The following is a 6,026-nucleotide window of genomic DNA, read 5'->3' on the forward strand; positions in this document are numbered from 1 at the left end:
ATTCTAACTCCTTTTTGTTTTTCTTCCAGGCATCCTCACAGAATGATTCAATTCCCTGAACCTTGGCAATCTAAACGCTAACATCCCTAGATGTTTTCCAGGCCTTGATTACCTCTTGCTCACTTTCTAACTGTTTAGAAAGAATTTCTACTTTCTTAACAGCTTCTTCTAGTTCACTTTCAACAGTCAAGCATTTAAGTTTAATCTTTTCAAGCTCAATTACCTGATTCTCTAACACAACATTCCTATCACTTAAAAACACATTATTCTCTTTGATCCTAGTGTTTTCTTTAGCTAGTGATTTAAGGGAAACACGCAAATGATATAATTCATTGGACATATCATTTATGACTTCATTGCATTCATGTTTAGAAAGCTGAGAGAGATCAGTAGTAATTACCTGGTTGCTTGATGAACTAGTTTCATTTTCATCAGAATTAGCCATCAGGGCTAGGTTGACATATTCCATATCATCATCTTCATTGACCCCATCTGCTGCCCAATCATCTTGAGTGAGAAAAGCTCTTTCCTTTTGTTTGAGCAAATCAAAATACTTCTTTTTGTAATCAACTTGCTCAAATTTCTTTTTATCAGAGGTTGGCTTCCTACACTCACTTGCAAAGTGTCCACTAATGCCACAGTTGTAACATTTGAACTTTGATTTGTCCACCATGTTTTTGTTTGGCTTAGTGAATTTTGTATTTTTCCTGAACTTCATCTTTGCAAACCTCCTGGACAGAAAAGCCAGATGTTCATCAATATCATCAGAGTCATCCTGACTGGAATTGTCTTCATCCTCAGCTACTTGCTCTTTACCCTTGCTTGATTCTGATTTGCTTGTGCCAATTTTGAGACTTGGCATTGTCTTTTCCTCATTCCTGGCTTCAACCTTCTCACTGTCAGCTACAAGTGCAACTGATCCTCCTTTTCTCTTTCCCTTTTCCAACAGCTCATCTTGCTCCATCTCAAGTTCATATGTCTTCAAAATTCCATATAATCTTTCAAGTGTGAAGTCCTTATAATCTTGAGAATTTCTTAGAGAAACAGTCATAGGCTTCCATTCCTTTGGTAGAGACCTTAGAAATTTTAAATTGGAGTCCTTGACTTGGTAAATTCTCCCATACAGCTTCAATCCATTCAACAGTTTCTGAAATCTGTTGAAGGTATCATTCAATGATTCTCCTTCTTCAAAGTGAAAATATTCATACTGTTGAATGAGAAGCTGTATTTTGTTTTCTCTAACTTGCTCAGTGCCTTCACAGATAAGCTGCACAGTATCCCAAATTTCCTTAGCAGTTTGGCTGTTGATGACATTGTCAAACATATCTTGATCCAGGCCATTAAACAGAATGTTCATGGCTTTCTTGTCCTTGTGGACCTCTTCAATATCTTCAACAGTCCATTCTGCCTTTGGCTTGGGAATAGACTGTCCAACAGCAACTGTTGCAGTAGCAGCTATTGCCACCTTGTGTGGGATGTGAGGACCATTCTCAATGCAGTTGATGTAGCTTTCATCTTGAGAGAGAAGATGTAAATGCATCTTCACCTTCCAGTGATGATAGTTATCTCTTTCCAGGGTTGAAATCTTTACACCAATATCCTTTTTACTCATGATGTTAGCAGAATGGATCTTTAAACTCTTTGTATGTTAAGAGCAAGCTCTGATACCAATTGTTATTCCCAGTGGACTAACAATGAGATTTACAGAAGGGGGGTTGAATGTAAATCTCAAAACTTTTTCAAGTTTTGAGCAGTTTCTAAGGCTAAGTGTTTTTGAGAACAAGTGTGTGAATTGCTTGAAGCTAATACAGACAGATATATATTCAAACACAAATGTAAAGAACACAAAGAACTTAAAAACTTTTCTGGTGGATTTGTTGTTCCACCAGAGATGTGTTATTTCAGAAAATCTGTGATTCAAAGAATTAAATCACAGTTGCTTCCTAGTACAAACTAGATGATTTTCTCTCTGGATATTTCTAAACAGCTCAGGAAAATTCATCTCTAATTACTAGCTGCTACTTGGTTTATATATCACCAAGTTTACAAGTGAAGACAAAACTGTAAAATACAATTAAAAAGATTCTTCACATATTTATTCTTCATTTCTCTATCAAATGCAATTTAGGCTTGGCTGTAGATCTTTGAATACTTCCTTGTTTGCATCAGAATGGAAATGCTGCATTTTCTTGATTCCTCCTAGAGGCTTCCACATTCCAGTTTGTCTCTGTCAACCCATGTGCCTCTGTCAGCTTGTGAATTGTCACTATCAACTGCTAATGAACTAAGCATCCGTTGAAGCTTTCATCCGTTGATGTCTTATCCGTTGAGGCTTTATCCGTTGAAGCTTTATCCGTTGATGCATTATCAGTTGAAGTCTTTATCCGTTGAAGCACTTATCCGTTGATGGATATTATCCGTTAAAGCATTAGAGACATCCGTTGAAGCTTTGTTTCTTATCCGTTGAAGGTCTTCAATATCCGTTGATACTTCTTCACTTATACAAAATTACAAGGCATGAAATATTTACAATTAGCCATCCTATTTGCATATCCACTAGTAGTCAACATGACTGATAATTTCCTACAACATCTAAGAATTACAACTTGAATCCAGAGAATGAAATGTGTTACAATACTAAACTTATTGCTAAGTAAAGCTACTCCTTCAACGGATAGTCAAGATGGTCTTATCCGTTGAGGCTACAAACACTAGATTTCTACTTAAGTGTTTTGTTTAACTTATCATCAAACTAATACACATATTCCTAACATAACCATTCCTGAGAATCTGACATAGAATATGCAGCCCTAGCTAATATATGAGCTACAATATTCGCAGATCTATAAACAAAAGTAGCAGACACTTCTTCAAAGTGTTTAAGTATATCCCAACAATCATCAACAATTGTGTCAAAGTAAGATTTTCCTGCACCTCCGTTGACCGCGTCGACCAAGAGCTTTGCATCACATTCAAAAACATAATTGTTATTTCTCCACTCTTTAATCCAAGAAAGAGCCTCTCTCGGTCCCATAGCTTCTGCTTCCCGTGGTTGCATTTGCTGCGTAAAGACATTGGTCATGGCTCGAACAAATCTACCCCTTTCATCTCTCACAACACATCCAACTACTACACGATCAGATCCTACCAGACAAACTGCATCCGTGTTAATTTTTATCCATCCTGTACTGGGTTTACGCTATACCCGATTGCCACATTCTTGTTGTGTCACTTTCCTAACACTCAGTTCCTTTGCTCGATTTCACTCTGCCAACATATGACATGCTTTAAATTTAATTCCAAAGATTGACAAGTTCACTCGATTTCACACCCATGTATTCCTTCTCTGCCATAAATTCCAGCACAATAGACCCACCAGACCAGTTGTTCTTTAGTTCCTAGCTGAAACACTCGATTTAACAGAGTGAACACTGTATCATCTGCATAGTCTGAGAAAGTTTGTCAAAGCATGGGTTGGGCATCAAGGGTTGAAAGGGGTTAATTTGCAATACAAAAATTGAATTTTTCCAACACCCCAGTTGACAGCTTACCTTTTTTTATTCATCCTCTCTCTTTCATTCTCTCTCTCTTTCTCACTCTCTCTATTAAAGTTTTTCCATTTTTTTCTTTTTGATTTTTTTTTTAATTTTTTAAAAATATTTTAAAATTTAGTTAAAATTTTTAGATTAAATTTAAAAACATTCACTAGTTTTTAAATATATAATTTATACATGATAAAAACCAACCTTACTCCAATTCCAAACCAAACATGTCAAGGGTTCAACCGCTACTAATTCCGCACCTACATCCAAATGAGGTATGGGTTCAACCTAGCCTAACCCAACCTAACCTAGCCTAACCCGACCTAACCTAGCCTAACCCGACCTAACTCAACCCAACCCTCCCTCCTCAACCCCAATCCAAACAAGGCCTAAATGTATTAGTGAAATTCGTAAATGATGATAAGACTGATTTGAGGAGATATATACTCGCTCTATCCCAATCAATTTTATACATTATTTTTCGGCACGTTTTTCAATACTTCTTCAAAATACAACTCCATAATATTTTTAAATATTTTTTTTTTGAATAAAAGTTTTATGTTTAAAATTTTATTAAAAAAATTAGAAAAAATATTATGCAACTATATTATATGAAAATCTCGAAATACGTGCAAATAGTAAACATAGGGACAGAGATAGTAACAGGATAACGAGGAACTAAATATTTAAAGACGGAGTCAATCTTGACAAAACAAAGGACGGCGTCGATGATCAATTAGTTTGATGTTACGTGTGGTCTTTCGAGTCTACTGATTATAGCATTAAGCTTTTTGATGTTCAGATTTTGATAATCACCGTACAAGAAAATCTACCGCGAAATATTAAATTTTGTGGTTTCTGGTTTGACCTCATCATTTATTTATTACGATTAAAATTAGCTTAAAACCTTAACGACACACACTATTGCGAAACATAATTTTATTTCGTCGGTTGGTTAATACCTTTAGAAAAAGTATGTTAACACTTTCTAAAATAATGTTTTAAAAAATCTAATTCAATTAAAAAATTAAATCATATATCTAATATAACTACAAACTCAATAAATTATTATTCAACTTAATTTCTAATCGCACGCAACTTCTTTTTTTCCTCTTTTATAGAGAACTAAACACTTCCAAAATTAATTTTAGAAATTCAAATTATAATATAATAAGATAAATAATAAATTAAGAAAAAATTAGAAAATCAAAATTAAAAAAATAATAAAAAATTATTCGCATACACCACTGTCATTCAAGACTTCTACTTTCCTATCTGCACCCACGCAGCGAAGCGACCTATCAGTTGTAGTACGAGGACTTTTTAAAATTTTAAATATATAAATTTTGAATTGTTTAATAATGTAATACATACAAAATTATGCATAAATATTATAATATTATAAGAGAAACATAATTAAGTTTGGTTGGTTGATTAACACCTTTCTAAAAAGTATGTTAACACCTTGTTAAACAAAATTTAAAACAAATATAATTTAATTAAAAAAAATAAAATCATGTATCTAATATAACTACAAACTCTACTGATTATTATCAACTTAATTTTTAATCGCACTTAAATTTAATCTTATCTTTTTTATGAACCAAACAATGCCAAAATTAATTTTAGTAATTCACATTATAATATAATAAAATATTAAAAAATCAAGAAATTATTAAAAAATCAATATTAAAAAAATATTAAATAATCCACATACACCACCAGTGCTATGCAAGACTCCCATTTTCTATAGGTTCTGCACCCGCCAGTATAGACCGTAGGTTGACTTTTTAAAATTTTAACTATCTAAATTTTGAATCCTTCAATAATATAATATATACAAAATAATACGTAAATATTTTAAATTCATTAATATCAGTAATATATCATAATTTTTTTATATTTTACTTTTATAAAATAACAAAATATTAAAATTACAAATATTATAATCAATCCGTGTTAATATATTAAAAGAAACTGTACCACAAATTATAAACAAGATATAAACCAAACAAGGCAACATTATTAAAATAAAATGATCCTTTACAGCCTTGTTAAAAGAAGGCACTTGGAAGAAGAGTTGCAGTCTTGTTAACAAAAAAACACTCCTAACCCGAAGAAGAGTTGTTGTTGAGTTGTTATTTGAAGCTTACAGGTCGTTCTTTTCATTTATAAGTATACATCTTTTAATGATATTAAAATCAAATTAACATGTTTAATTGAATTAAATATGTGCACCCCTCGACAAAAAAAAAAAAAAAAAAACTTGCACACTCTTTTCATTAAGATAATTTGATTAATTTCAAGTATTTAATGTTGAAGGACAGTAATTTAGTCATAATTTTTTGATAATGTTTTGATATTTGAAGCCAGACAGGAGTTCCCTGCATTCTTCTATCACCCTTCCTAGGAGTTGCTTATCAACTGCACAACCTGTTTCGATAATCAGGACTAAATTTTGAAATTTTGCCAATTTCATTAACG

The sequence above is a fragment of the Apium graveolens genome, chromosome 2 (assembly GCF_009905375.1).
Source record: "Apium graveolens cultivar Ventura chromosome 2, ASM990537v1, whole genome shotgun sequence".
Lineage (NCBI taxonomy): Eukaryota > Viridiplantae > Streptophyta > Magnoliopsida > Apiales > Apiaceae > Apium > Apium graveolens.